The sequence below is a fragment of the Echinops telfairi genome, unplaced genomic scaffold, assembly GCF_000313985.2.
Source record: "Echinops telfairi isolate 266 unplaced genomic scaffold, ASM31398v2 ScPeMD7_7421;HRSCAF=8459, whole genome shotgun sequence".
Taxonomy (NCBI): Eukaryota; Metazoa; Chordata; class Mammalia; order Afrosoricida; family Tenrecidae; genus Echinops; species Echinops telfairi.
In genome coordinates, this window is record NW_022111321.1 from 20,444,379 (window position 1) to 20,452,823 (window position 8,445).

Consider the following 8,445-nt stretch of genomic DNA (forward strand, 5'->3'; position numbering starts at 1 on the left):
GATACAGTTGTATGAGCCCCTAATAAAATGTTTAAAAATAAATAAAAATAAAATAAATAAAATCATATCATCTGAAGAAAATAAAATTAATGTTTAAATATTCATAGAAATTAAGGAGGTAACAAAATCCAAGAAGCAAATAGATTGAGAAAAATAACAAATAGAAATGTTATAAATTAAAACTGTAACTATTGAAGTTAAAAACAAACACTTAATAGACATACTAAACAGTCAATAGCACATAGTTAAAGAGAAAAGTATTCAATCAGAAAATTGACATGTGGAGATAACCTGGAATCCAGTCCAGAGAGATAAAAACATAGAAAACATGAAAGCCTCTACAATATTCAAAGAATTATTTTAGATGTTTAAAATCTCATTTTTCTCACTAAATAGTTACTGAACATTCTAATGGTATAGAGGATTGCACCTTTGCCATTAAAGTGCTGTTAAGGTTAGTAGTTCAAACCCAGAAGCTACCCACGTGAGGGTGAAAGATGAGGTTTTCTGTTCTCATACAGTTTTACAATCTCAGAAACCCAAAAGGGCAGCTCTGTTCTGCCCTGGAGGGTTGCTGTGAGTCAGAACTGGCCCATCCTCTGTGTCAGGTATCATGCTACCTTGAGCGCATAAAATTGTGATCCATGAAGTCTTCAGCAAGATGTCGGTCTATCTTCCCAATCCTTGACATGTCTAAAAGCCTAAGTGAATAGATGATCAAAAGTACTAAGAGCAATCTGGTAATGTAGTCATGGGCTGTGAAGAGGAATGATCTGTCTCATAGTGTGTTTTACTGATTGACTATATAGACCCAGAATAATATCATTTTTCTGGACACCACAATTTAGAATTGGATATTGACAAATTCCTGAGAGTCCAGGTTCAGTAAACCATGTAGTAGAATTTGACACATATACTATTTAAGAAATTACTAAAGGGTACTTTTTTGTTGTTTTTCAGGGAAGGGAAGAACAAGTAGGTAAAAAATCTTCCAGTTCTTTCTATATTTTAAGTATTCTAATTCTACTTAAGGTTTGTGTGATAGAAATGAACCTGTTTCATCCCCTGGCTATATAGGTAGACTACCTTTCCCAGCTTTTCTTCCAGTTACGTAGAACATGTTATTGAATTCTAGCCAATGGCATAGGGCAATGGATGTGAGAAACTTGTTATCCTGAACCATAAGGTGCAGAACATGGTGGTGCAGAACATGGTGACCTTGGAAGCCAGTGTTAAAGGTCATAGACCACATATGGGAGGATCCTGGGTCCCTGAGCCATTGTTTGGATGAGAGCTTCCTGGCTTGTTTTGGATTTTACATGGTATAGGAATATACTTCTATCCTCTTTGAGAATTTACACATTTTACTTTTAATAGAGAAAATAGCTGACATTACCTTAATGAACACAATTTCATTATACTGGAGTCTCCATCCAATTTTCACTCCTAGTTCCTGCCTGATTCTTTCAAAAGAATTCTATTTACCACAGTTCCATTGCCCATTGGGAGGCATGCTGACTGAGGGAAAGCTTTGTCCCTATATTGAATTTTTCATTCACAGAGGACGGTGTCTCATCTTGTTACTGGTCCAATTCTCTTGAGGTATTTCATACTTAGTTTGGTCCATCAGAAATTAATTTAGATGCAACTTGTAAGCTGGAATTAGGTCATGGTCATGTTTCTGTCCCCATAAACAAACCCATCGCAGTGTTGGACACATGGTAGGCAATTGTTTATTGAAAGAACCAACAATTTAGACAGTAAAAGAGAACTACAAATGTGAAGTTATGCCTGTGATCTCTCTAACCTTCAATGAGAACATAAAACCAAGGAATACTTAACCAGAATAACACGTAGAGTTACATACGCAGACCCATAAAAAACTAGGTTAATGTGGGTTACATGTATCTGTGTACATGTTTGTAGATAGAGGAAAAGGGATGATTTCAAATCAGTCACTTCTGTACATAAAACCAACAGCTTCCTTTTTGTTCTCTTTACAAGATCAAGGAAACCTGATTGTGTAGCTATTTTTGAAATACACTCAGGGTTTCCCCAAGCAAATGGTCTCGCACTGAATTAGTAAATGAGTAATGGTAATGAGATTACTCTGGGAGTAGCACATGGTGAAAAAGCGAGGAAAAACTCATGAATAAAAAGAAAGCAGCTAAGCCTTTCAGGAAATCTTAATCTTCTGCTACTGAACAAACACATCTGTCCAGCTCAGGCTGAATAGCTAATAGATTGTTGAATTTTTTTGGAGCAGAAGGAAAGACTTAGGCAAAGCTCAAAGATAATGCCTCTTCACCTTCCTCTTGGATTTCTACTAGAATCAGAAATAAAAGAAAGCAGGGTCCTCTGACTGATAGAGTCAGAAAGGAAAAGCCAGTGCTTGCTAAATAGGAGCTAGCTAATGTTTGTGAACCTTAAGTAGTTTTATAGAAACCCACATCCATTCCTCTTTTTACCTCCACTCCCGCACACTCAGCACGTTATGCGGTGTCCACCTTTATCCACGTCTGTGTTCTGCTTAAGATTTTGGAGGAGAGGAATCCTTGTTAACCACACAGCTTGTCCCAGGGAAGTGGCATAATCTCGGGCTTTAGTAAATGTTTATTGAGAGCTTGTAAAATAAGCTTGGCTTTTCCTAAAAGCAGTAAGGCAAAGAATAGAATTCAAAAGTAACCCAAAATCAACCAACAGCCACAGGTTCTTTTCTGACGTTTGACTGTGAGTTCCCCAAAGACAGGAATAATGTTTATGTTATTCATGACCTTATCCCCAGTATGTGTTTGTTGAAGGTATGAAGGACCTCTATTATGTAATTGCTTGAGAAACTTTCATTCAAGAACATAGTTCTTGAATATCCTTGACATTCTTGGTTCTCCAATTCCCTCTGTATGCTCTCAAATTGACAGTTACCTTCCTACCCTGTAGTAGTTTTCCATTGGTGCTATTATCAATCACCCAAAACTTAATAACTTAAAAGAAAGTTTCTCATATATTATCTCACAACTCTGTAGGTCAGAAGTTTCCATTAAGGTCTGCTACTGTTTCTGAGCTGAGTCTCACAAGCCTCGGTTGAACTCTTATCTGAAGACTTCTGTGATCATCCTTTTTCAGCTTTATGGCTACCTACTGAGTGACACCAGGTGCAACAGAGCAAAACATTGTCCAATCCTGTACCATCTTCACAACGGGACCTATGTCTGAACTCTACCTACTGTTGTGAAGTACTGCTACCACCCTATTAAGGGTCTTCCTTTTCATTGACCCTCAACTGTACCCAAAACTCCGGAATACAAGTTGGGAATTCCAGAATACCTAACTGTGCTCAGGCAGACCCTGAAAATGGATCAAGAATCAGTGGTAAGAACAAGGGAATAAACTACATGGTTTAAAATCAGGAAAGGTGTGTGTCAAGGTTGTAGGTTCTAATCGTACTAATTCAATCTGTGTGTGAAGCAAATAATCAGAGAAGCTATATTACATAAAGAAGAATGTAGCAGCAGGTTAGAAGGAAGGCTTATCAACAGTCTGAGGTCTGCAGATGACACAGGCTTACTTGCTGAAGGTGAGGAGGACTTGAAGTACTTGCTGATGAAGAGCAAGGGTTTCAGCCCTCAGATTACATTACAACTCAATATCAAGAAGACCAAAATTCTCACAACTGGACCAATGGTTAATGTGATAAAGAAAAGATTGAAATTGTCAAGTAGAAGAGTATGGAAAGTACCAAGGGCTGTCAAAAGGACAAACAGACATCTCTTGGAAGAAGTTCAGCCAGAATGCTCCTTAAAGGCAAAGGATGGTGAAACTTGGCCTCATTTCCTTTGGGCTGTTGCCAAGAGGGCTCAGTCTCTGGAGAAGAACATCATGCTTGATCAAATAGAAGGGCAGCAAAAAAATGAGAAAGGGCCTTGATGAGCTGTATTAACACAACTGCTGCAACAATGGTCAAAATTAAATAAGAAACTCTTACTCAGCTGACCAAATCAAGGAGCACACAGGGATTCGTGTCAAGGTGACTCTCCGAACCCTAGACGGTGTCTTTTATTAGTCTTCTAGGGGAATAAATGGCATCCGACTGGTGTTCATCAGGATGATTTAGCCTAGGAATTAGTCTTAGGTGCTTTCTTAGACTTTAAGGGGGCTTTTGCCCACCTCTGGGGCACTGATAAATGTGTTATTAGCTTCCTGGTGTCAAAAGGACAAGTTGGTCATTGCTGTGAGTGTTAGGTGCACCAGGTCTGTGCTCAGTCAATTCTGTGAGCCAGCCTCTTCTTCTGAATGAAGGAGGAAACTGATGCTTTGCCCAATGAGAGAACAGCTTAAAACAGGAATTTAGTTCTTATTTTTAACACAGTTATCAAAGATGGGAGCTGATTTGCTGGTCTCAAAAGCATTCCTATATATTAGATGTAGATCCCACCCCCAAACAAAAAAAGGGTGGTAACTAGAGTCACATCTTCTAGTCAAGGGGACTCAAGAAACATCTCACCTCCATCCTACCTCATTAACAGGCAAGTTATTCCAAAATGGAACTACAGCCACAAGGATAGAGGCTAGGATTTCTAATACACCATGAAATGAAGGGCTATGGCTAGAAGAGCCGTGGTAACACACTGCACTGTACCCTGTAACCCAAGAGTACCCTTCTATGTTAGGATCACCTGATTAGTAAGCTTAATTCCATCTACAAAGCCCTTCCACAGTAATAGAAAGATAAATGTTTGGTTTAACACAAGAGAACATCTTTAGAAGTGTGCCTAAAACACAGCACAAGCAAACCGAAGACAGAATGCACCAAATGGAATGCAGTCTTCAGTCTCAGAAGTGATTATCTCATCACTTCTACCATATTCCATTTGCTAGACACAAGACTTTGAGCCCATCCTACACTTAAGAGAAGTAAATTACACAAGGCCATTACTATTAGTAGGCAGGGTAATTTAGGATAATTTTAGAGCCACTCAGGTTGGAAGGCATTGAAAAAACTATGGACTGACATGGCACCCACAGCCCGGGGCTCAAGCAAAACAAAAACCATGGCAACGGTGCAGGAGCAGGAAGGCAACCTGATGTCTTGTTGCACATAAGGCAGTGATGAGTCAGAGCCCAAGCAAAGACAACTAATAACAAGAACAACCACAAAAAAGGGAAATTAGTCATACGGTTCAGCTGTTAGAAACACTTATATAGTCACAATATTGTAAATATTGAATACTGATCTAGGGAGAGTGACCTTACCAGTGTACTGAAAGGAAACAATGATGGAATAAATACAAGAGGGCTACAAAAAGTGTTTAGAAAAAAAGTCATTCTCTCTTAATTCAAATTTTCCACAAGTACTTTGAAGCCCCTTTGTATGTGTGTGTATAGGTACATATATATGAATATATGTGACCAGGCCGAGAAAGGGAAAAAATTAAACTCCTCACAGTCAATCGTAAGAAATAAAAATAAAATACCTAAAAATGGTGGAGCAAGAAGTAGAAATAAGAGAGGATGAATGTCAAATAATTATGTAAAAGCTGTTAAAATGTTCTTAGGATAGGGAAATGTAATTATGAGGGAGCTTCTCAAGGTGGACTCTTCTTTTTGATGTTGCACCTTATATAAATCTTTGATTTTTTAAATCACACACAAACACACCTGTCTACATATAAAAATTCAATTAAAACAATGGAGAGGAGCAACAGAAGGAAAATAGGGGTGTTATAGATGGACCCTAAAATGTCCCTAACAGTGTTACAAAGTCCTAACCCCCAAACTAAACCTGTTACAATGGAGTGCTTCCTAACTCAGACCCTAGAGGACAGAGCAGAAGTGCTCCACAGGGTTCCCCAGGCTGTGTTCTCCATGTGGCTGCAGCAGTGGGCTCAGACATACAAACAGGTGCGAGGCTGGGGCAGACCCTGCAGTGTTTCATTCTGCTGTCCTGGGGTCACTGTGGGTCAGACCTGACTCAAGGGCACCTAAACACAAACAACAATTTTCATGGAAGCAGGGGACTAATTCTTTCTCTTGTGAAGTGGCAGATGGGTTTGGACGACCCAGCTTTTGATCAGCAGTCACGTGCTTTAACCACTGTGCCACCAGGGGTCCTGGACCTATTAAATAGAAATCAGTTTGAAGACAGGAGATGTCTTTTGACATGCTAATAAGGTTAGGCCAGAGTTGGGTAGGCCCTAGACCTAATTCCTTATGACCCATTGCGGTCTAATTGACGTAGACTCATATCAACCACCTAGGTCAGAGTACAGCTGCTTCTTTCAGTTCCTGAGACTATAAATCTTTGTGGAAGCAGACAGCCTCGTCTTTCTCCTACAGAGTAACTGGTGAGTTTGAACCACTGATCTCGCAGTTATCAGCTCAAGGAGGCCGCCAGGGCTCTAGAGTGGACTTAGGCACACAAAACCAAAAGACACGCAGAGTGAAGATATGGGACTTCAAAACGTTCATGGAAATTTTCCATTATCTTTTCATTCCATTTCTGCACAAATTTTTTGAAACCTCCTCATACATCCACATATAGCCAAGGAGTACCAAGAAATGCCTGGGGCAACAAAAGTGGATAGAGACAAGGCATTTCCCTGCTGGAGTTCACAGACAGAGAGAGGGGTAGAGGGTAGGAAGGGAAGGAGAGAGAGATTATCCCTGCCTGTTCCTAGAATTCAGACTATTCTTTTTCAGAACTGAATATATATATATGATTTTATGAGTTTTTTTCAGCCACCTACTTGTGTTATTTTTTTTGTCTTGTTATTGTTACAGAGCAATTAAGAAAAGGCATAGCGGGGTTTTTAATTTCTCCAAAAGAAAAGAGTGAAATTATTTGCAACCTATGAAAACAATATAATTCATTTCCATCTGTGATGAGGAAACAATGTGACCTCAAAAATTCTATATCTTGTTGGTGTTGGTAGATGCCATCTATCTGTTCTGACCCACCCGGACCCAATGCACAAAAGAAGGAAACACTGCCCAGTCCAATATTACGACATAGAATGCACAAAATGCAGAGCAAAGATAGCACTCTGAGTGGGTTGGCAGCTCCCTGCCCAGTGTGCATGGAACTCTACCTGACCCACCCTGGAGGTCCGCGATAAGAACCGAGGGCAGCTCAGACTCTGCCTCCCTTTGCTGCTGCCTGTGTTTTCTCACCTAGCTCAGCTGCTGCCTGAGGCTTGGTCTTATTTTTAGTTATTAGACTGCCTTTCAGCCTGTAGAATTGCTTTTAATGCAAATAGCTTTTGGTTATGTAAGACATTTCCATCTATTCCTAAGCCAAGTTCATTTCCAACAGAGGGTCTCTGTGCTTGCTTTTCTTTTGCAGGAAAAGAGTGCCAGCCTCCTTTTCAGCCTCCTTCTTGCCATCCCTTTCTCATTCAAACGTTACCTCCACTGAGGCTTTTCCTCATCACCCAAACTAAATGTGCACCTTCCACACCACTATCACCATCTGTCATGTCACCTTCATTCAAATCATCTATTAGAATCTGAAAATCTCTTGTTCATTGGGGGTAGAGGGGTTGTTTGTTTTTTGCCTTCTTTGTTTTATTCACCATGGTTCTCCTAAGGTCTACACCAAATGTCTGCCATGTATTGGCTATGCAATCAGTAAGTGCAAAAGAAATGGGGGTCAGGGAGTGTATTAGTTACTGCTGGCTGCATAACAAACATCCCTTAAACTCAAGGTCTTGAAATAGCAAGCATTTCTTTCTTGATCACGGATCTATGGGTCCGCTGCGTTCAGCTGAACTCAGCTGGACTTGGCATCTGGTTGGGGATTATGCTCAGGTCTGCACCACAAGTTTCCTCATTTTTCTTTGACTGGGATCTACCTGGGACATGTTCTTTTCATGGAAGGTCCCTGGAAACAAAAGGGCAAGCAAAAAACATGTGGTTTCCTACAAGTCTTGTTGGGACTGACACACAGTAACTTCTGTGTCCATTCCACGGGTCAAAACAAGTCACATGACCCAGCCCAACTTCAATGTGACGAACAAATGTACTCTTCCCACTGTGAGTTAAAACATCCACAAACAGAAATGGGTGTCACAGGATTATGGACGGTGTGTAAAGCATGCGGTCGAGTCCAACCACTTCACTTTGTAGATGAGAAAATAGACCCAGGGAAATGAAAGTATAAGCACTCTGTCAAAGTCCATGACAGTGGGATGGATATAAAGTCTCATGAAGAAGGGATGAAGAACTAGAATCAATAATTTAATCTACCCCAGATATTGCTGGTCATAAAAAATTAATGGATGGGTTTGAACTGAGGGGAAGAAGCCAATCTGTAGAGAGAAATTGAAGACAGAGGATTAAAAGAGAGCAACTGATGACACAAGGAAGGTGGACAAGCCCAGGACCAAACACACCGGTGGAGAAAAGGCCTTGGGAAGGGAGGAAAAGAAAGCACGGTGAGCATGAGGAAGG